Genomic DNA, 25,081 nt, shown 5'->3' with positions numbered 1-25,081 from the left:
GTAAGGAAGCAAGGAAATTAGGCGTTATCTCTATTGGGGAGGGACTTGTCCATGAAAAACATATTTGATTGTACAGAGCTGTAGAATATGTTGGTGCAACATAAATAAAGGATAACAATAATAGGACAGTAAAATAAAGGGTTAGTGCACCTTTAAAATGCAATAGCAGTGTTCATATAAGATTAGGGGTGTAGCCAGAACTTTGTGGGACCTATAGCAACATTTTGACGGTGTCCCTGTCCCAGTGCTTCTAAACAGGTGCTTCCTCTGAGAGATATTAACAATTAATTGCACCTCCACGAGGTAATACTGGATTGCCAACAATGTAACTAGCTTGAAAGGATAGGTATATATATGTATGTAATACCCCACCACTAGGAGTGCACATTTAATATAAAAACATAGGTATCAACCACAATATACATAAAGGTTATAGTTCAAATTTATTCACAAATACTGTTTATTAAAATAAATAAATCATTAAAATAAATAAATCCCTATAAAATTTACAACATATAAGCATATGTTAATTAATGGCCCTTTTTGAATACCACACTGCAATCAGTTTTAAAAGTGTCACAGGGCCATAGTCCAGCCCAGTAATATAGGGGTCTATTTACTATGCCTTGTATGGAGATAAAGTACCAACCAACCAGCTCCTAACTGTCATGTTTCAAACCCAGCCTGTGACATGGCAGTTAGATGCTGATTGGCTGGTATTTTATCTTTGTACACTTTATCTCCATCCAAGGCTTAGTATATAGACCCCTTAGTCAGTTAGTAGTCCTGCACATATGCTTAAGTTTTGTATGTAGTAATCAAAATCATTCTCACCACTTCAGTAGTATTGCTGTTATCCATATACAGATGAGTCCATGTTTATCTTGACCTTTAATAGGATTAACTGAGCCAGGGCAGTCGGACTTAATCCCCTGCTGTAATGACTTAATCCCCTGATGTATTGTTCTCTGTATTGTATTGCAGCTGAGAACAATTAATAAACCATGTTGTGCCTAGGCGCAGCAAACTAGCCAAGATAACCGTGGACCCATCTGTAGTATCAGAAGCAGTCTTTATTAGTGGCTTTTTCCATAATGGGTCTGGGTCAGAGCAGTTGCTTGTCACATGGGGGAAAGCACCTGATTATATGTTAAACAGGTGCTCCAATCAATTCTCACATCCCCAGCTGCAATCTGTTTGCAAAAGATGTTTCTCTTTGTCCAGGCTCTCCTCTTTCAATGCTCTAAAACTGGTTTCAGATCTTCACTGTCTATTCTGAGGTGATCACAGTGTTAATTGCCTGTGCAGGACCTCTGTTACCAATATAATTTCCTGCAGTAGTCGTGGTACATGGATACATAGAAGATAGCTGGTGGTAGTCAGGGTCATTAATAACACACCCTTATGCCACACACTACCCCCAAATCACATTATAACATACAGTGTCCTCAGTTCATATTCTGCCACATTACAGTGCCCCAGTTTATATTGTGTAATATCATAATGTCCTCCAGTTCATTTTATACCACACTACAATGAGCAGGTCCAAAGGAGGGGGGTAGGGGGGAGAATTAGATATATTAGAGGCACCAAGGCAAAGGTTTGTAAGGGCCCCTATGTACCACCCAATGGTATATAACACAGGTAACGTTTACAGGGAAGGTGGGCCCCTCTCGGCTCTGGGCCTCATAGCAGATGCTCTCCCTGCACCTATGGTAGCTATAACCTTGTATAAGATCATGGTAAACAAAAAACATTATTATGATCTACATAAGTTACTTTTTTATCATCATTCTCTCAGAAAATGACGCACAGCACCTAAAATAGTCATTTGTTTGATAACTGAGCGTGTTTTGTTCTTCACCATATTTAGCTAGGCTGGGAAACATTTTATCCTTCCCTCCATTCTCATCCAAAAAAGCAATGAGCCTTTTCATGAGAATCATTGTTATCGTATTTTTAGCATAGGAAATACAGTAGCATAATGTTTAAAACAAACACATGGATTTTTTTTTTCTTGTATTCTTCCAGCAAGTTTACAATTTTGTGGTCCTCTTTATCCCTTTTGGGTATACTTTAATATATTAAGTACAGTATAAGAATTAATTTGATAGTTATAATATACAATCAGATTAACCAAGTACTATACACACTTTATTCTATAGAAGTTCATGGAAAATTTTAATTGTGAAAACGAAAACACAGTATCATTAAAATAAATGTTAATTCTGATGTACTATTTAATGAAAAACTTGTGAAACGAGAAGGGAGTTTGCTGCAATATCTATCATGGATTTCAAGACTATTTACATTGAAATATCTTTAATTGGACTCGCCCCCTACTTGGATGATGATGTTCAGTAAACAGAGCATGGTACACTGTATTCTTCATAATCATCATAGAAGAAAAAACAGTTTCTGGCAATACTGCTCTAATTTCATGGGGGTCGAACGCCAGCTGAGATCTCCAGTGCATCTGGAACATATTTATTTATGCCATGCATCTAGTCTGCAACATTTTCTGGGCACAAAAGAAAGAATGTGCAATGGTGATTGTTTTCTTCAGTTTTGTTTGAACCACAAGAATTCTAATATGTCCTATTACACACATTCAGTTGGGATTTAATTTGGCAGCTTAATTACTTAATGACTGTGAACAGTACATATGTGTATACTGGCCCTCATTCCGAGTTGATCGGTCGCAAGGCGAATTTAGCAGAGTTACACACGCTAAGCCTACGCCTACTGGGAGTGTATCTTAGCTTCTTAAAATTGCGACCGATGTATTCGCAATATTGCGATTACAAACTACTTAGCAGTTTCAGAGTAGCTTCAGACTTACTCTGCCTGTGCGATCAGTTCAGTGCTTGTCGTTCCTGGTTTGACGTCACAAACACACCCAGCGTTCGCCCAGACACTCCTCCGTTTCTCCAGCCACTCCTGCGTTTTTTCCGGAAACGGTAGCGTTTTCATCCACACGCCCCTAAAACGCTGTGTTTCCGCCCAGTAACACCCATTTCCTGTCAATCACATTACGATCGCCGGAGCGATGAAAAAGCCGAGAGTAAAAATACTATCTTCATTGTTAAATTACTTGGCGCAGTCGCAGTGCGAATATTGCGCATGCGTACTAAGCGGATTTTCATTGCGATGCGATGAAAAATACCGACCGATCAACTCGGAATGAGGGCCACTGTCGGGCTGGTTAAGAAACAGCAATCCAGTGGGGGTATGCTGACAAAGTGTTCCTGAGAAAAGCAATTAGCAATTTAATATTATATAATTTGTTAAAACAGCTACCTATATACCATGATTCATTTTGTAAATATGCTAAGCTAAATGATATCGGGATCCCGGCGTTTGGGGTGCCAGCAGTCAAAATACCGACAGTAGCTACCCAAAGCTCAGGATCCCGACACCAAGGTGGTAAGCACACTAGCCTTAATCCCTAACCTCCTTATCCCTAACCCTCCTTACCCGCAGCCTGAACCTAACCCTCCCCGGTGGTGCCTAACCCTACCACCACCTCCCTGCAGCCTATCTCTAACCCTCCTCAGGCGTTGAAAGCATAATCCACAATAAAAGGCCGCCAGAGCAGCGAAGATACATGGCATTGAGGACTTATCCCTGATCCAGAGGTGGAACTACCGCCAGTGCAACCAGTGCGTTGCACTGGGGCCCGCCACTGTCCAGGAGCCCAAAGCATGTAATGAGTCAAACTGACTCATTACATGCCGCTGTGTGCTGCGGGCAACCGCTGCCCGCAGCACACAGCCGCCCGGAGAGGAGAGGAGTGCAGCGGACACGGAGGAAAGGAGGAGGAGGGTGGTGGAGGAAGGAGCCGCAGCAGCGCTGTTTTATTGGTTGAGGCGCTGCTGCTGCTGTCCCTCTGCTTTACTATAGGCTGTCTTCCGCCGCTGTGAAGCATTCACAGCGGCGGAGGACAGCCTATGGTAAAGGACTGGGACAGCAGCAGCAGCGCCTCCACCAATAACACAGCGCTGCTGCAGCTCCCTCTTCCACCTCCCTCCTCCTCCTTCTCTCCTGCCCGGGAATTGTGATCCCTGCCAGAAGCTGCACCGAGGAGCCTGAGCCAGCGGAGAGAGTAAGTATAATTCTTTCTTTCTTTCAATGGGGACGCTGTCTGCCGTAATGTGAAAAAGGAGACGCTGTCTGCCGTAATGTGTAACAAGGGCACGCTGTCTGCCGTAATGTGTAACAAGGGCACGCTGTCTGCCGTAATGTGTAAAAAGGGGACGCTGTCTGCCGTAATGTGTAAAAAGGGCACGCTGTCTACCATAATGTGTAACAAGGGCACGCTGTCTGCCGTAATGTGTAAAAAGGGCACGCTGTCTGCCGTAATGTGTAAAAAGGGGACACTGTCTGCCGTAATGTGTAACAAGGGCACGCTGTCTGCCGTAATGTGTAATAAGGGCACGCTGTCTGCTGTAATGTGTAAAAAGGGCACGCTGTCTGCCGTAATGTTTAAAAAGATGACGCTGTCTGCCGCCATGTGTAAAAAGGGGACACTGTCTGCCGTCATGTGTAAAAAGGGGAATCTGTCCGCCGTAAGGTGTAAAAGGGTTTCTACCTGGTGTAGTGGTGCTACTGTGCGGCGTAATTTGAATAATGGAGACTACTGTGCACCGTTTTATGAATTGGTATTATTTTGTGGCCACACCCTTTCCCCACGAAGCCACGCCCCTATGTATTTTTGCACGCCTACGGCGCGCACTGCCCCTATTTTGCATGCAGGGGTGGGGCTCCGATGCCATTTCTTGCACACAGTGCTAAAATGTCAAGTTATGGCTCTGTTGCTAGGTATCCATTTCTCTGGCCTGAGCAGGTCCCCCTCATCAGATCCTCTCCAGGGGTGAGGGGGTGCACTTGGATGGGATGAGGGGAGGGGGCCCAAAGCATTTTGTCGCACCTAGGCCCACTGCTCGCTAGTTCCGCCACTGCCCTGATCCCATGTGTTATCGCACAATCGCTGATCCAATTTTGGATGATAAAAATGGCCTCTGCAATAATGACCAGCAGTCAAACATTTCTATTTTATATGGCCATTTTGACCTGCAAAAGAGCATTGGGGCTAATAGGATACCTCACCACTGCTAATTGCTTCACCGGGGGCTATCCAATTTGCCCTGATAAGGCAGCGCAAGAAGCGGCTTATTAGGGATTTTTAGTTTCACCTGCCTCAGACAGGCGAAACCAAATCCCAGAAAACAGCTCCGTTTTCATGTGAAAATGGGACTGTTTCTCACAAAAACACACAGGTTTCACTGAACTTTTGTGTTTTCAGAAGAAAATTTATTTTTTTATGGGCGATCAAATTGGATAGCCTGTAAAAAAATATTTGTGAAACATCGGCAAAAAGTTTGAAAAACATCAGTTCTGTGCGGCTAATTGGATACTACCCATAGACTGTATACCAGTGTTTATCATGGCTACTAGCTTGGGAATTGTTTTACTATGCTATAAGTTTTTTCCAGTAATCAAATAAATATAATTTTACCAAAGTTAATGCACTATTTTCATTTTGTATTCTGGGGCTATCTTTAAGGGGGGTATTCAATTAGGTCCGTTTCTTTCGCCTAGGTGAAAAAATGGGACTTTTCACTATTTTTAGGGTGAGTGGGGATTCATCCTATTCAATAGCAGGGCCATTTTGTCGCCTAGGTGAAATATTCAGCAGGAGTGAAAAACATGTGGATTGGTGAATTACGCTTTTCGATAATTTTTAGGCATTTTTTGGTAATGCCTTTTCACAAAAAAAGGTGAAAAGGCATTGGTGAAAATGCCTTAAAAATGGATGAAAATGGCCCGCAATTGAATAGGCAGGGGGTGAATTCAGCAGCTCTGAGATTACTGGAGCTAATTGAATAACCCTCTAAGTCCTTAAGCAGTTTAGGACGTGGTTTACCATTTGGGGACCACATTGTAATCCAAAAAGATGGTTGAGGGTGATGAGAGCTTTCAGTTTTGAGGTATACAGCTTAGTTGTGTGAAAATTAAATAATTTTAACACCATAATACACAGATAAATGTTGAGATTTAAAAAATTAGTAATTATAAAGTCCCTGATATAAATAAAAATGGTACACCACTGGGTTAGTACAGAACCACTGATTAAATTGGCATTATTATGTTCATAGTCATTGTAGTGCCTACCACAAGGTAAGGCAATTATTTGAGAAAGTCTTGAATTGTGTGCATATGAGAAACTGGTCCGAAAATGTAACCAGCAAGCATACTGGATATTACCAGCTTATTGAGAGATACTGTCAACCGTACACTTGATGTTAGCAAGATGACCTCATATTATAATGCATGGCTGATGGTAGGTAATGGCTGGAAAGATGGTATATACCGGTCCGGATGAAGGATAACAGTTGATGCAAAGTAACATTCACTTAATTCCCTAAGGTCTATGGGGTCAATAAGTCCAAGTGAAGGGGAACCTATCTTCCTAGCCCTGGTTGACCTCAAAGACAAAAAAGAACATTAAATAATAGAATTAAGTTCTACAGATTTGTTGAGGCCATCTAGATGGAGAGAATCAAGTTTAAACATCCAGAAAATCTCCTGGGACATAAGTTCTAATATTTGTTATCACCCCTAGGAGTATTGGGAATTTGTTCCAATCCTGCAATACTGACACTACTTGGATCACCATTTTGTGTCTTCAGAAAATGGTTAGATAAACTGTGTGTATTACAGTGGCCCTCCATAAACCGTGTTTTGAGGGCTCTGGTGGTGTGACCAACATAACATAGGCTGCAGCCACAGCTGATAAGGTAGATGGTACAGGTTGAGTATCCCTTATCCAAAATGCTTGGGACCAGAGGTATTTTGGATATCGGATTTTTACGTATTTTGGAATAATTGCATACCATAAAGAGATATCATGGTGATGGGACCTAAATCTAAGCACAGAATGCATTTATGTTTTATATGCACCTTATACACACAGCCTGAAGGTAATTTTAGCCAATATTTTTTATTACTTTGTGCATTAAACAAAGTGTGTCTACATTCACACAATTCATTTATGTTTCATATACACCTTATATACACAGTCTGAAGGTCATTTAATACAATATTTTTAATAACTATGTGTATTAAACAAAGTTTGTGTACATTGAGCCATCAGAAAACAAAAGTTTCACTATCTCACTCTCGCTCAAAACAGTCCGTATTTCGGAATATTCCGTATTTCGGATATTTGGATATGGGATACTTAACCTGTACTATATATAGAATCACAGTTAATAGAATTTGTCATGGAATATGTATCATTCTCACTGTTTAAAATAATGGTTGTTTTTCTCGATATATATGAGTACACTGTGCATCATGTTTTCTCACATCTAAAAAATCTGGATGGTCGATATGGTAGTCAGTACTCTTTGGCATTTAGGGCCTAATTCAGTAAGGATTGCAGATTCTGCTAAAAAGCTGTTTCTGCGATCAAATAGTTGCCACTCAGAAATAGAGAAAAAATGGCCATCGTAAAAATTGTGAATGCATCGCAATATGCGGGCTGATCGCAAAATCATATGCAATTACCGGAACATTGAAAAGGTCATCCTCAATTTTTGCTAAACAAGAGGCTGGAAGTGGTCCTCGCTGACGTTACAGGCCCTCCTTAAAAACACCTGAGCAAGCCTGCGTTTTTTCAGACACACCCAGAAAATGGGGGGTTTTGGCCCAGAAATGCCGGCTTCCTGCCACTCAAACATTGGCTGCATTGCGATCACAATGTGTACGCATTTTCTGTTGCTGTTTTTGCTATTGCATGTGCAATTCAAACACTGCACATGCGCAGTCATTCGATAATCAACCAGATTGCGAATCACAAATTTTGCGGTCCAACCTGATTTAGGCCCTTAATATGCTATCCTTATTTGATGTATTCAAATGACTGGTTGCTAATATGGGACAAGTTATTTGTTTCTCTTGGAAATAATAAAGGGAAGGAAGTATATATATATCAAGATGTTATCCTGTTTTAAAATACAATCATTTTTAGAGATGATGTCCCTAAACCCCTTCTAACAATAGTTGTATTTACAGACAAAGGATAATTCTCTGTCTGTAATAGTCCCCTCAATACTAAGGTCCCTTTTTCTTTTGGCCTATATGAGACTGGATTTGTCAATGATTGAAATACAATCAAAGCCTTCTGTACTATAGGTTCAACCCCTTTAAAAAAAATAAAAAAAGATTCAATCATCTAATTTGCTTGTTTTAAAAACACTTTGGGTAGAGAGCAATTTCTCCAAAGGTGCATCAATTGGCCATAATGTGCACTTTTAAAATATAAATATGATTGTGCGGTCACAGGTTTAATATAGTTAGATGTGTAGATAGTAGAGTCAGTGGCCTCAAGGGTCATATCCATAAAATCTATGCAATGGCTATTTACAGTAGGTGAACATAAAGGATAAATTAGAAGTGTTAGTGTTCAAAAAGCAACAAATTATTGTGCTATGTAAAGATCCCTATCCCAAATAATGTCAAAGTAATAGCCATAGAAAACCAGGGGCATGCCAAAGTCACCGCCCCACACATGGTGGTCTTTAAACTTACCCATGTGGAGGTTGGCATAAATGGGCACAAACCTGGTTCCCATGACTAATCTCATGACTTAAACATAAAAATATATCAGAGAAAGAAAATAATTGTGAGACAGAATGACAGAACTTAAGCCAAGGTATCGTTAACTTTCTAAAACAATAAATATGCAGCCTATGGCAAATTAATTTATTAGCTGCAGTTCGCAGTAGAGTATAGAAGTTTTGCTCTGGTACACTACTTCTTAGGTTTAGTGTGTCTTTTATATGAATAATCATGTGACTTCAAATCATTTTTTATAATATGTAAAACAAAATAAAATAATATAGTATAGTATACACTGTGTGGTTAATTGTCTTAATTACAAATATGCGTTATATTCACCATTTTGGTATTTTGGACAAACTCACATTGTTATTTGACTGTGATTGCTTTAAGCAATCCCCTATGCTCTCAAGTCTGTGTCATGTGGTACCTTCCCACATCCCCAATGACTCCCACTATAGGTTTGGGACAGGCCAACCGAAGAGGAAGACTACTAAGAGTGAGCAGTGGTGATGGCCTCCTTTTATTTAAACCACTTAGTGGTCTATTTTTAATCCATCGCACTTATGACGGGACACATAAGAACCTGTCCCAGTGAAGAGTCTATAGTAAAGTGATAGCGATTGCTATCACTTTATTTCCAGGTAGTGACCTGGCTTATTCAATGTACATGGATGGCCTTCAGAATACGCAGATAAAGTGCAGCAGAGTGGGGAGGATCATGAGGACTTCCAGAGAATTATCAAAAGATCCCTCTCTTGCAATGATCTCCCCATAGGCCACTTGGCTATTCAAAGCTTGAATCAGGGATGGACTCCGCACTAGATATTAACCCTGTAGCTTTTTCAATGTCAGCTTAATTCATTCATTCAGACGACTATCTCTGATGAGATTCATGGGAAGTGTGGTATCCTGCATTAGTTTTCCTAATGCTGGATATCTATAACATGTACCGAACTGTGTTATGCTTTCCTTAAATAGCCAGAATGGTTTAAGCTTGATAAATAGACACTCTCAAAAAGCAACTAAGCTACTCTTTCACAGTAAACTATAGCAACAATTGTGTTCTGTAAAGCCTAAATGAAACATATGGAATGTATAAATGTACGTTTATATTGATCATGCACTGCAACAGATGCTATGGTGGAGGGAAGTGACACTAATAAAGCATGGAAAGTTTGAGTGACAACTTTGTAGACTTTGTGTACAAATGAACTGTTTTCATTGCTTGACTCATGAATGGGCAGAGTCACAGTTACTCAAATGCATACAAGATCAGCCTTTTGACCTGCATGAAGGCCTATTAGCACACTGTTCTAAAGATGTCTAGGAACTTAGCTGCCTATAGTCAAGTGAGATGTAGTACTATACTTCATTACATAACGGTAATGAAATGTCAGGTTATTACTGAACAATGTGTTTTGCCTCCATGGCTCATATTACAACATTTTAACTTTGGGGTTCAGTGCTAACTGTTGACTATTCTACTTGGCATTACAGAGGGTGTACCAACAAAGAGAGGCAGATGACTGGACATACAGTATTATGTTAAATAACAGCAAGAAGTTCTTAAATAAATTATGAGCAAAATATATAGGTAGATTTACAATACACATGGCAATACGTCTGTATCTTAAAGTTAAATCCTGCAAACTATAATGGACCTTTAAATAAATAAAGAGCAAATTCAGCTTGTCCAATGTGCCTACTACTATAAAAGAGCGTACTCTGCTTTTTACTTTTAAGTGGCAATTGGCCCAGTAGGTGAATATGGAATTATACAAATCACATTCAGGATTCCAAGTGAAGTGGTCCCTACTCTCCTATCACTAATCACCGCTGTCTAAATAGCAGAAAACTCCTGATTAAGTAGCTATCTTCTGGTGTGTCTATGTAAATTCAGGTTCATTTATTCAGACTTCCTATACTAGCTTCTTTAAAAATAAGCTATTTCATAGGCAATATATTTGATTAAAGTTATATTTGGAGGGTTCGTGGAGCTAAAAGAAAGCTAAAGAAAATTTAACCTTTATTAAACAAACCCAGCCATAAACTGCAGGGATCAAATGACCTTTCAGCCATGACAAGTTACTGAACCAATATATTTTGTCATTATCTATGTTTATATGTAAGTTCTTCAGCCTTAGAATGTTTTGATTCTTATTCTGGATTCTATATACTGCAGAGAAGTATCAAAATAACTATTGGAAGCATACAGTAACATACTGTGGAGAACATTCAAAACATATACTGCAGCAGTGATCAGTATACAGAGTGTCCTTACATACTTGTCAAACATACAAAATATGGCGCAAGCATTGGAGCCCTTTTTACATGGATCCAAACTCAGTCACACAAAGATATACAAATATCGCACACTCCATCAGTCAGTGTACACTAGGAATGAAGCTTTGTTGCTTCTATGTGTTTAATTATGCAAACAAGATAAACATTTCAACCAAAAAAGGCAGCGGAGTTGCATGGGACCTGGGGAGCCAAGAGCACCTATGTGGCACAACTGGAGTAGCAGTAATAAAGGTATACACCTGTAGCAACAATCTACCAAATGACACGTTTGCTTTCTAAGATTTTCTGAAATACTGTATAGGAGCATCTGCATTCCAATTTCCTGTATTCACACTATAAACACATTATTCTGCAGTCAATTTGTATATTTTCTCTATTTGCATAATTTAAATAGTTCAGACATTTAATGTACTTTAACAATAGAAACAAAGCATGATTATCTTTAAATTACAATACATTCAAGTAAATGTTTACATTATATGAGTATGATGTAAAAAAAATGCAGGCATACTGTATATCTTTGTATGCATAAAATTGTATGAGTTTGTATTAAATATAACTGAGCAGTAGCATTCCACTTAACATAGCTGGGCATCCCACCCAGGCCTGGAGCTAAAGGATGCAGAGCAGGGAGGCCCCAGGCTGGAAAGGCGCTCTCCCTGCTCTAAATCCCTGTGCTGATGTCCCTGCTACCGGCTGCTGCGCATGTCACACTGTATGACAGGCAGCTGCGCTAGCAGCTTGAAGCCTCCTCCCCCTCTCCCCTCCCCTGTGACAGCGCAGTGTGCAGGACCTGAAAAGTGGATGGGGCTACATTGGACTGAGAGGCGGAGCTACATGGAACCAGGCTGCATCCTGCTACGCAGGAGGATGAGCTGCTACAGCTCTGGCCAGCCAGACTTCCTTTGAAGAGTGGATGGAAAGAGAGTGAGTGTGTGAGAGAAAGTGTGAGTTTGTGTTTATGTATATGTGTGTATATATATGTGTATGTGTGTGTATGTGTGACTTTGTGGGCATAATGTGTATAAGCAGCACTACTACAGGGGGCATTATGTATATAAGTGGCACTACTACAAGGGCATTATATGTATAAGTGGCACTACTACAACGGTCATTAATGTGAATAAGCATCACTACTACCGGGGGCATTATGTGTATAAATTTCACTAATACAGGCTGCATTATGTGTAAGCGGCACTACTAATGGGGGCATTATGTGTATAAGTGGCACTACTAATGGGTATTATGTGTTTTAGCAGCAATACTACAGGCGGCATTATGTGCAAGGAGCACTATTTCAAGGGGCATTATGTGTATAAGATGCACTACTACATGCGGTGTAATGTGAATAAAATTGTGCTACTGTGGCGTAATTTGAAATGGGGGTTCTATTGTGTAGGCACTCCCCTATTTTTGTGAGACCACCATCCATTTTCGGAGCATGCCTTCCCTTTGTAAAGTATGGGAAGTCACAAATTTAGTCTGCAGGGGGCAGCAAACACCCTAGCACCGGCCCTGATCCCACCTGTGCGGGGATCAAGACAGGCATGCAGAAGATAAATGGGGGGTGGGGGGAGGCAATGCTGCAAACCCTAACTACATGTAATGAGAGGTACTGCCATATTGAGAATATTTTAGTGTCACACACTTTCCAAACATTACTAATCAGAATTGTAATGGATAGATTGTAATAGATTTTGCAATTAAACATCAAGTATAGAGAAGTTTTTTTGCATAATTCCGCACAATTATAGATAAGACCTGAATAAATGTATATAGTATGTCAGTTTTGGGGTGAGTTTTCGGGCTTGGGGTCCCCTGAATTGCTTTGGCTGGGCTGATTCAAGGCATCACAATGTAACACTTATTTTAGCACTTTATAGCACTCTATTTGTTTTTTAACAATGTAATACTTTTTACACATTATTTTTCACCCCTGTAACACTCCTAACACACAGTAGCGCTTTCACTTATCTGACACTCTTTAACACTTTACTTGCTATCTCTCACTAGTGTGGTCCCTTGGGGTGATTTGACTGGGCTGGTTTTGGGGTGTTCCATGCCTTAGACTTGAACCCTTAGAATGTTATGGACTTGCCCAGGGATGAGGTTACTTGAATGAGGTAGGTAAGCCCATAACTTTGGCAAAAATGATGCAATAGATGTCTCTTTTACTTGCAAAATCTATTACAATTCTGATTAGGAATGTTTGGAAAGTGCACCTGCATTCTTTCTTTCTGTGTGTGGCACTAAAAATATGGCAGCACCTCTCATTATATGTAGTTAGGGTTTGCAGCCTTGCCCCCCCCCCCCCCCACCTCTTCATATATCTTGTGTATGCCTGTATTGCTCCCTGCAAAGGTGGGATATTGGCTATGTTAAGTGGAGTGCTACTGCTCAGTTATATTTAATACAAACTCATACAATTTTATGCATACACAGATATGCAATATACTGTACCTGCATTTTTTTTACACCATACTCGTACAAATCAAACATTTACATTTTTGCATAATTTTGGCCAAAGTTATGTGCTTATCCACCGCATCCAAGTAACCTCATCATTGGGCAAGTCCCTAACATTCTGAGGGTTCAAGTCTAGGGCATGGGACACCCCCAAGAAAGCCCAGGGCACCACAATAGTGAGAGATATAGTAGCAAGTAAAGTGTTAAAGAGTGTCACATAAGTGAGAGCAGCTACTATGCGTTAGGAGTGTTACAGGGGTAAAAAAAAATTGTGAAAAATGCTACATTGTTAAAAAAACAAAACAAATACAGCACTATAAAGTGCTAAAATAAGTGTTAAATTGTGATGCCATGAAGCAGCCCAGCAAAAGCAATTCAGGGGGCCCCACACCCCAAAACTGACATACTATATACATTTATCCAGGTCTTATCTACAATTCAGCACAATTACGCAAAAAAAAACCCTGATGAAAGAAGATAAGTGTAGGGGGATGGAGAGTGCTAGTGTAATGGGAGATTTTAACAACATTAAAATCTATCTACACTGACCATTACCTGCTTATAAGACTGCTTGTTCAATAAGGCCTGCTGCTGTAATAGATATTTAGTACCTACAGTATTTAAATATTTGTATATGTTGTAATGGTTGTGAGTTTAGAACATTTGTCAACCAAAGAGAAAAATGTTGACTAACCCCTGCTCGATAGTATGGTCAGGTACATAAATAGTCACATATAGTACAGGGATTCAGTATGATATCATGGCTGTTGGGATCTGGGCAGTCAGGAGACCAATGACGGGATCTCGACAGGGACCAGCCGGCAACTTGATTACTTCCCTAGTACAGTGCACCCCGAATGTTGGCAAGTTCCCAGGTTATATGGATACAGAATGGTTACAAGATGCACAAGAGAGTATTACATTTATGTTATAAAGCAAAATATTTTCTCATAAATATCCTAGATGTAGACACATATGTAACACACATGTAGGACATGCAATTACAAATAACAGTATAATGTAATAGAACAGTAGGGACACTATACTCTTTATTACAAGATAATCTGTGTTCCTATTATTATGAGTTAAGCTTTTACAAATTATATTTTGACTTCTGTATATGAATTTGTGGTATAGCAATGTAATCATTTATCCTTGGGTATAACCATATTGTTATGTAGGAGCAGGGCCGGCTCCAGGCCTACTAGCACCCTGTGCGAGAAAATGTAAAAGCGCCCCCTAACCCCTATGCGCGCGCCGAAGGCGCGCGCGCTTCGGGAAAAGTGGGCGTGGCCTCCTGGGAAAGTGGGTGTGGCCTCGTAACTTCATATTATTAAACTATAAATAAATATATTTTTTCACACCCCCTCTATGCACACAATTAGCAGCCTTATGCAGAACAGCCACAGTAGTGTTCCTTACACACAATGTCTCCAGTGTAGTGCCAGCTACACATGACATGCCCCGCAGCAGTGCCAGCAACACATGACATGCCCCGCAGCAGTGCCAGCTACACATGACATGCCCCGCAGCAGTGCCAGCTACACATGACATGCCCCGCAGCAGTGCCAGCTACACATGACATGCCCCTCAACAGTGCCAGCTACACACAATAGACCCCCAGCAGTGCCAGCTACACATGATAGTGTTCACGTTTTAGGGCAGGGTGCTGATCACAAGGAGGGCACATTTTTAAGTAAGGAGGGCAAAATGATGTACATACTGTAATGCTTGGTGCTCCTCCACCCACATGCTGAAGCAGGGACAGTGCGCGCCGAAGGCGCGCAGCAAAAATTTAGGGCCGTTGCTTCGTGGGGAAGGTGCATGACCACAGAGTAGTGGCAATTCGCATTACACCACATAGTAGTGCAGCTAATACACATTGCACCAGGTAGAACCTCCTATACACTTTGCGCCAGGCAGAGCACGTTAGACACTTTGCGCCAGGCAGAGCACGATAGACACTTTGCGCCAGGCAGAGCACGATAGACACTTTGCGCCAGGCAGCGCACGATAGACACTTTGCGCCAGGCAGCGCACGATAGACACATTGCCTAGCCACAGACGCCTAGTAGATACACTACATGATATGCCCCCCAGCAGTGCCAGCTACACGTGACATGCCCCCCAGCAATGCCAGCTACACGTGACATACCCCCCAGCAGTGCCAGCTACACGTGACATGCCCCCCAGTAGTGCCAGATACATAAATGGCCACACAGTGCAGATATGCCCCCAGTGCCAGATACATAAATGCCCCCACAATGCCAGATACATAAATGACCACACAATGCCAGATACATAAGTGCCCCCACAGTGCCAGATGCATCAATGACCCCACAGTGCCAGATACATAACTGCCAGATACATAAATGCCCCCAGTGCCACAAAACATAAATGCCCCCACAGTGCCAGATAAATAAATGCCCGCCGTGCCACAAAACACAAAAGCCCCCACAGTGCAGATATGCCCTCACAGTGCCAGATACATAAATGCCCCCAGTGCCAGAAACATAAATGCCCCCACAGTGCAGATATGCCCCCACAGTGCCAGAAAAATAATGCCCCCACAGTGCAGATATGCCCCCACAGTGCCAGAAAAATAATGCCCCCACAGTGCAGATATGCCCCCACAGTGCCAGAAAAATAATGCCCCCACAGTGCAGATATGCCCCCACAGTGCCAGAAAAATAATGCCCCCACAGTGCAGATATGCCCCCACAGTGCCAGAAAAATAATGCCCCCACAGTGCAGATATGCCCCCACAGTGCCAGAAAAATAATGCCCACAGTGCAGATATGCCCCCACAGTGCCAGAAAAATAATGCCCCCACAGTGCCAGAAAAATAATGCCCACACAGTGCAGATATGCCCCCACAGTGCCAGAAAAATAATGCCCCCACAGTGCCAGAAACATAATGCCCCCACAGTGCAGATATGCCCCCACAGTGGCAGAAAAATAATGCCCCCACAGTGCAGATATGCCCCCACAGTGCCAGAAAAATAATGCCCCCACAGTGCAGATATGCCCCCACAGTGCCAGAAAAATAATGCCCACAGTGCAGATATGCCCCCACAGTGCCAGAAAAATAATGCCCCCACAGTGCCAGAAAAATAATGCCCACACAGTGCAGATATGCCCCCACAGTGCCAGAAAAATAATGCCCCCACAGTGCCAGAAACATAATGCCCCCACAGTGCAGATATGCCCCCACAGTGGCAGAAAAATAATGCCCCCACAGTGCAGATATGCCCCCACAGTGCCAGAAAAACAATGCCCCCACAGTGCCAGAAAAATAATGCCCCCACAGTGCAGATATGCCCCCACAGTGCCAGAAAAATAATGCCTCCACAGTGCCAGAAAAATAAACGGCCCCACACAGTGCCAGACAGATTTTAACTTACCTGTCTGTCACTGACACTGCGGTGCTGCTGGGAGCCGGGAATACTGCTGTGGGCGGGCCGCGGACGGAGGAACAAAACTGTGTGCGCGCTATGCACGCTGCGCGGCGCCGGCGTCCAACGTCAGACGCCGGCGCCGCACAGCGCGCTGCATAGCGCGCACACAAGCGGCCGGGAGTCGGACACACAGAGGCTGGCTCCAGGCAGGAAAATGGCGGCCGCAGCGTGCGGCGCCCTGTAAGAGTGGCGCCCCGCGCGGCCGCTCTAGTCGAACATGCCTGGAGCCGGCCCTGTGTAGGAGAGGGTACATTGAGGACTGAGAACGTTGTATTATCAGTCGCACAGGTAGACTTATATCAGAAAAATTAACCCCTGTTTATCTCATGTAAATTTTAATATTCAACATATCGAGATGGGGGGGGGGGTGCTACCACAAGCAACGATATACATTCAAATAAGAAGGAAGACAGAGGAATTTTGCCTTACAGTGGTGCACATACAGTATATTCAATTGTTAAAATATATCCTTTAATTCATATCATATTAAAAGAAGTATTAGAGAAATGTAATATTAAAATGAAGAATAAGTGAATAAAGTTAAGAAAAAGTGATTAAAAATGATGAACTCCTGCGCCTCATGAGTCCACTGATCTATGTGTTTTGTCACAATAAATTATATGCGTGCATTTGTGTCCTATTTCATGTGTCAGTGCATGCGATGAGTAAATTGTGCAATATTCTGTCTAGTGCTGGCAAATCACTGGCACTTTGAATGTTTAAATTAATTCTGATGATTAATACCAGCTTTGTGCCAGACACTAGTATCATTCATCACACCTTCCCGGGCTTAGTAATATATGACAGAACGGAACAGTATATCCAGTGGGGTTAATCTCCCCCTACAGGTATTACACGACACAGACTGCTGTATTCATGCTGGTAACTCAAAATTATCTTGACACACTAGGCAATGTCCAATCTGTGCCTGCACATTGACTTAACATGGTGTATGTACCAACATTGAGGACTGGTATGGAGGTTATTCGTGCTGGATTTATGTTTTTGCAATTGAGCAACAATTGGTAAATTGTGCATGCATATGCTTCGCACTGCGCTTCCGCCAAAGTCTAATAGTGATGGGTGTTGATGGGGGACTGGTTGCAAAAAAACAGATGTGTTGCGGACGTTTCTGGGGTTTGTCGCTGGGTGTGCTTGCAAAACCATACTCAAGCAGTGTATCTCCAGTGTATATGTTCAGGATTCCTTACTGTGTGGCTGTTGATTTAATGAAGCTGCTGGTTATCATTGGATCTGCGTGTGTGTGCTGGGAATGTGTACGCAGTTAACGTGCCTTTGCAATTGCTCCGCTGTGCGTATCTGTACTTTTCAGGGCTGATGGGATTTTGTAATAATTTCACACATCCTCAAACTGTACAATTGCATGTGCAGTCACCAGGGGTGCCAACAACTCTGTTGGGCCCTGGTAATGAGAGGGGGTGTGGCCAAAGCGAGAGGTGTGGCCACACCCCAACATTTGAAAACAGCTAAAAGTGTATATGGTCCGCACAGGAGGTGCCGGTGAGAACAATGATTGCTCACCCGTGCACATCACACAAGGAGAGAGGACTAACTGCCTCTGCAGCTGCCTCTCTCCCCAGTCAGCACACAGCAGCGTGTGCTCTGCTGGGGAGAGAAGGAAGGTCATTTTAACAGCAGTGTAGGCCCTTGGGCAAAGCAATTCACTGACCCCCCCCCCCCCTCCTGCCATCTGTATAAATGGCTGCTGCTGCCTCCCCTGACTTTGTGCATGGTCACTGCAGTTCTGCCCCCCCCCCCAGATTGCCTGCCTGCTACTTTCCCCCTCCCGTCTGTGTGCATGCATGCCACCTGTCTCCTCCCCCTCCCCCAGACTTTGCAATGCCCTCCCCCTTAGGATCCTCGGGCCGTTGGGCAATTGCCCTCTGAGCCCATACATAAAGATGGCATTTCAGAGATGCTGCTGCTGCGGCAGAAGTTAGTCTTCTCATACACTGCAATGAATGGACTGGTGGACAGACGTGCAGGGGGTGGCAGCATAACTTGGGCACCTTTAACATGCACTGGCCTGGGTAAAGAATAACCACCCCCCTCTCGCCACCACAGGCAGTCACCATATTGTCTGTCAATGAATCAGGCTAGGTGTTAATAATACTGTAAAGGTCCAAATGACATAACTTTAGATGTTTTTATCAATTTTAAAAGAAATCAAGAAAAACTTGAGGATTTCCCCATATCTCAAATAAAAAAGGGTCCCAAACATGGTGGTTCACTGTGGCTGCAGGAATTATGGGCCTCATTCAGAGATGGACGCAGTGCACATCGATCCTATGGTATGTCTTTGTATTCCCCGCCTCCAAATGATGAGCCATTCTCTGTGTGCAACAAAGCAGAATCCATGGGATTTTTCTGGGATTCTAGAATACATGTCGGCGGCGGATCCGGTGAGGTGGTCGGCGGGGTACTGTGGAAGGGGGGTCGGCGGTGGGTCTGGTGCGTTGGTGGTGGGCCTGATGGGGAAGTCGGCAGGTCTGGTGTTTGCTGGGGGTGGTCTGCAGCATGCTATGGGAAGTCAGCGGCAGGTCAAGGAAGGGCTTGCGGTGAGGGAATGGCTGCAAAACTACTCCCCCATTGGCTGTCATTGGTCCCTGACATTACAGGGCTGGAATATTCCTGTTTTTGGGTCTCCGGATATGGAAGATCCAACCTGTACATGAAATTATGCAGTTCTGGCCAATGAAATCACAGATGGTGTGATGAAACTAGTGGTTTAATCTGTATCAGTTACTACTGTAGCTGTTTGGTTTTCTGATATGTTTATGCCAAGAAAATCACTTGCTGTGTAACAGAGGACAGTGAAGTAACAGCTGTTAGTTTAACTCACTTAACTGTTACGGATATTCAGTCATGTACCAACATATCACTGATTTTTCTAGTGATCACAGACTGCTCAACTGCTTCATCTAATAACGTATCCAATTCCTTTCTAAAGACCTCAGTTGGGTCACAATTGAGCATTACATGACCCAACTGAGGTCTTTAAAAAAGAGCTGGATAAATTATTGGATCAAGCAGATGCGCTAGTGGATTATTGTATATCAGCAAAACTACATGTCAGCTAAAAGAATGCATTGCCCTACATAGGTTTAACACTAGAGCTGCCCTGGAGGGTAAATAATTGGACCACCCATTGGTAGACATTTCCATGACTTCATACATGGACTCTCTACCATCAGATATAAAATGATCCATTGGATCCCCAGAGGTGGGAATTGTGGACATACCCTACTACAAAATGAGGCCAAGTGGATCCATACTCTACATACTGTATCCCTTCTAAGAGCTTTTCACATTCAGGGTCTATTATTGTCTCTTTTCTGAGCCTTTTTGCTTTAGTGGTGCATATAATATTTTTTGCATTTTGGCCTTTTATTATGATTTACATTTTGTCCTTGGCCATGTTACAGTGCCCCCGTTTTGGATTTTGTATTACCTATTTTATGTTAAAGGTCGGGTATCCGTTATCCAGATTCCCGAAAACCAAATTATTCCGAAAACTGGAATATTTCGGCCCTGTAGTGAGGTCATGATGCGGCCGGCATCATGACATCACTGGAGTCCACAGACAATCACAGAAAGGTGGGAGAGTAGCTTTGCTGCCATTTCCTCACCATCACTGCTGACAGGACCCTCTGCGGACACACCGGAACCCTCCGCTGATGTGCTGGACAAACCACAGACACCCCCACCTATGTGCCGGACCGGCCGCAGACCCCTGTAACCCCTCCTCTGATGCTCCGGACTCACCGCCGATGCTCCGGCCCCACTGCAGACCCATGGGACCCATCCAGATAACAGGTATTCAGTTATCCAGGAAAATCCCATATCCGGAATGCTCCTGGTCGTGAGCATTCCGGATATGGAATACTCAACCTGTATTTGTTGTATCTGCTGTATAGCAGGTTTGCTAATGTCCCATTAATTATATATAGACAGTTTAATGTGTATCCTTTACAGATACTGACTCCATTTGGACATTAGCATGTATTACTTTCTTTATGCTTTATGATTTTTTTCTCTACTATTTCCATTTTTGCAATCTGCACATTGCCCTTTTATTGACCTACTGTACAGTATATTGGCGATCATTTCGAGTTGATCGCTCACTAGCAACTTTTTGCAGCACTGCAATCAGGTTAAATCTCGGCAAAACTGCGCATGCGTATGCACCGCAATGTGCAGGCGCATCATACAGGTGAATGAATCACCTTTCCTCCCAGCGCAGATAATTAACTCAATAACAAGGTCCCGCACTCATCAGCTGCACACAATTAAGAGCTATACAAGGCTCCAAACAAAAGAAATTACTAAACCACCAAAATGTGTGCGCTCGACGTGCTGACACAAAGTTTAATATATCAACTAATTATATAGTTATATGTTTGGATTCATTGAGGATTAAATGATTGAGAGACTTGCTTTAATAAAAAAAAGTTTTTACTAAGTTTATGATCTTAATAATGACAAATGTAAAACACCAACATATATAATAAAATCAATGTAGATATATTCACATTAAATAGCTGAACATCCGGAGAAAGTCTATATTAGACAAAAGATACACTGAGCATATCAGATACTTTTTAGCAATAATGTTACTTCTTAAATGGCAACAGTCACGTATGATGGAAAATAGCAATAAGTTGCTACAATTTGTGAGCATTCACAATAATGATAACCAGGTCCTGCTATACGGTCAATTACTAGCAGTAGTATTTCACCTGTAACCGGCGTCCCGTACAGGGAGTATGCACAGAGATATTCTACCCGATCAAGCGGGGCTTATGGTATACTGATAATGAAGATGAAATTATCCGGTGTATGCTCACCAAATATAGCTCCACAATATACTTTAATTATGTCGGTGGCTGCTGCTGATATGCAGGATGGATGGCACACCTTTCTCAAGTTTAGAGATTCCCGTGATGACGACTTAACTCTCCAAAGCAGCCTCTTCCGACACACTAATGCACACACGAGCAGATGAAAGTAAAGCTGGATCCGCCAACCTCCGCTGTTACCGGACTGGTCTCTGTGTGTTCAGAGAACCACTGCTACTGCCACGAGCAGGATGAATTAAAGCCGGGTCGGCTAACCTCCACTGCTTGTCCGGCTCAGTTCGTCTCCGTGTGCAAATAGTAAATGTGACTGTGATCATTAAAGGTATAGATCAGTAATAGTCCGTAGCTCAAAAGTATCAGCTCACTCAGCTCAGACAACAGGGTAACCGGGATGACGGTGCTGGGCGATGGATTTAATGAAGAATCCATTTGCACAGCCGATCGCAAGGTGTTTGACAGAAAGAGGGCGTTTATGGGTGTCAACTGATCGTTTTCTGGGAGTGTTTGGAAAAACGCAGGCGTGTCCAAGCGTTCGCAGCGGCTGAGTAAGTCCACAGCTACTCAGAAACTGCAAAAAAAATTATTGTGCCGTCGGCTGCAAAAGCGCACACTTGCAAAGCGAAAATACACTCCCCCATAGGCGGCAACTATCTGATTGCAGCACAGCAAAAGTTGCTAGCGAGCGATCAACTCGGAATGACCCCCATTGTATTTTGATTTAACCAGTCTGTCTGTTTCTGCAGTGCAATTTGTTTGTAACATTTCCTTGGTGATGGGATACTTTGTAGCCACGTCCCCTGGTGTGCTGGAATGCCTTCGCCTTGGCACATTTAGTGACATCATTGAGACTCCGTTGGGAGTTGCAGCTGGGAGCACATGGTGGATTAGCTATTTAAGGTATGTCATTTCTCTATGTGTGTGTCTTGATAAAAGAGTTCAGTCTCTGAAACTTCGACTTGAAAAAGCTATGTCCACATGCAATTACAGCGTGAGGACCCTGAGTTCGTCCACTTTTCCCTATTGTGTGTGTGTGTGTGCGCGCGATGCTCAGCTCCCCGTCCAGCAGCAGTAAGAGTAGTCTTAGTGCTCAACATGTCAGTCTAGTCTATTTGCGCATGTCTTAGCTGGCTTCCATATGCTCATTGTAACTGAAAACCTAGATTTCCATTTGCAGATTCAAACCTATATAATAAAAGGCTAACGCTGCTCCTTACCTCTATGGGAGGAATGCAAGTGTATTGTGCATTGGCAGCTCAATGGAGCAATTCAAGAATAGATTAGTTCGGGTTCGCACAGCCTCTAGCGCTGACATTACTGTTATATTGTTCCGTTATTTTGACAGACTGGTAACTAGTAATAAATAAAAGGAAAAATAAAAATAAAAATGTATTGAATTAGAAAGATCTAAAAATTGCTTTATTTTAATAATAAAGCATTTTTTCTGTGGGCCACCTGTGCTTCCCCATTGCAAGAGTCCCTCAGTGAAGGCTAGTGATAGAAACATAGAAACATAGAATTTGACGGCAGATAAGAACCACTTGGCCCATCTAGTCTGCCCCTTTTTTATTTGATCCTTTAGGCAATCTCAACCCTTTTTTAGCCTTAATTCTTTGTAAGGATATTCATATGCCTGTCCCAAGCATGTTTAAATGGCCCTACAGTCTTAGCCTCTACCACCTCTGATGGGAGGCTATTCCACTTATCCACTACCCTTTCTGTGAAGTAATTTTTCCTTAAATTTCCACTGAACCCCCCCCCCCCCCCTCCAGTCTCAATGTATGCCCTCGAGTTCTAATACTTCTTTTCCTTTGAATAATGTTTCCCTAGTGATAGTTGTGATTAGACGGGTGAGGGGTGGGGGATGAGGGGGGGGGGTGTAAGAGTGGGGGACTTAGATAAACAGACAGAGGCCCTAAATCCTGCAAAACTCCTATTCTGGCAGTATACAGGGCTTTCTGCCTTTGATAATTATATCCCACAGCCCTGCAATGAGAACTATAGCAATTGCTGTTTATACTGCTGCTGTTCCCATGTGTTAAAATCAAAACGTTTTTAAAAGTATTGCTCATGTGGATTTGAACTGTCTTGTAAGTTCCACTACCTCCCATGTATTTAAAGGATTTCAATTTGAAGGTCCTCACCAGTAGTGTCAGCAAAAGATTTCCTTTATAAGGAAAATACATTGATAGTGCCTGTAGAACAGAAACATCCATCATTTCTTATCAGCCAGCCAGAAGTTGAGATGATGAGTAAGAGGAATTTTATTGTTCAACAGATTGTGCGTTTCACAGCCAATGAGTTAACATATATTTGAAAAAGGATTTACATTTTAATGGCTTTGGCAACATTTCCACCAGAGGTTGCACATTAGCCCCAATCCTTTGCTTTTGCTGCCTTTTAATTGCTATATTACAAATTACAATATGATTAAATCATTAACTGTTGAGGAGTGTTCAATATGATTCTGACTTTTGAGCAATATCCCCTTGTAGTATTTGGAGCTGATGAGAGGAAATCAGAGCAAATCAGTAAACGTCTGTTCTGTACAGTATATTAGATATTACATTGATTAGATTTTGAAAGGATGTGGAAATCTTTCTTGAACACAGCAGACAAAATTATAGCTTATATTTGTGAGAAATGGTATTATTAGGGATTATTTGTCTGAATGAGCACTGGCCAGCAGACTGGAAGATTAGAGTAGTCTAATTCCTGGAAAATTGGTATCCCTTTAGTGTCCAAACAGCTCACAATGAAACACACTAAAATTGATGTTATTATTACCAAAATAACGTAGTGTTCATAGATGTGTAAGACTGGCCCAGAGCACTCTGACAAATTACAATTCTGACTCAAAGGGTAGAGCTGTATAAGAAACTTATTCTGTGTGATTTTAAAATAGTTCTGAGAGACTCTACTAAGAACGGAATAACCTGCCTGAGGTATCTCATTGTACCTCCAGTGTTTAGCAGTTTATCAGCATTTCACAGCTTATCAGCATTCCTCAAGCAATGTTATTGATCTTATATTAGATAGTGGCAATAATACACTGCCAATGAAAACATACTGTAAGGATAGTGCATGACACTGCTGAGTTCCATGACCTCAGCAGTGAGGCCACAGGTTGTCTAATATATGTTACTTAACTTGGAGGTGATTTCTAATAAACAATTTATACCCCTTTCCCACCAAATACCGGGTCCTGTCCGGGTCACTGAACATGGGTATAAAGTTGTGTTACAGCGGATTGACCCTTTAGTGTGTCATGAGGCTGGATTTGAGAACCACTGGACCAGAGTGTCATACATGTAAGCAGGTAAACCACATGAAGAGTTGTTCCTGGTA

The 25,081-nt window shown here is 42.3% G+C and overlaps 1 long non-coding RNA gene across 3 annotated transcripts in view; it reads right to left on the bottom strand.

Annotated features, from left to right (window-relative positions):
* LOC134911371 (uncharacterized) overlaps positions 1-25,081 on the bottom strand; it is a 145,848-nt gene that overhangs the window by 67,972 nt on the left and 52,795 nt on the right. The window contains exon 1 of one of the 3 annotated variants that reach the window (XR_010176517.1): positions 835-965. The exons of the other annotated variants lie outside the window; for them this stretch is intronic. This is a non-coding gene — a long non-coding RNA (uncharacterized LOC134911371). Of the gene's footprint in view, positions 1-834; positions 966-25,081 lie in introns of those variants that run through there. 3 annotated transcript variants of the gene reach the window in all.

The sequence above is a fragment of the Pseudophryne corroboree genome, chromosome 4 (genome assembly GCF_028390025.1).
Source record: "Pseudophryne corroboree isolate aPseCor3 chromosome 4, aPseCor3.hap2, whole genome shotgun sequence".
Classification (NCBI taxonomy): domain Eukaryota; kingdom Metazoa; phylum Chordata; class Amphibia; order Anura; family Myobatrachidae; genus Pseudophryne; species Pseudophryne corroboree.
Note: the sequence above shows the minus strand (reverse complement) of the source record. Positions and strands in the feature narration are given on the sequence as shown.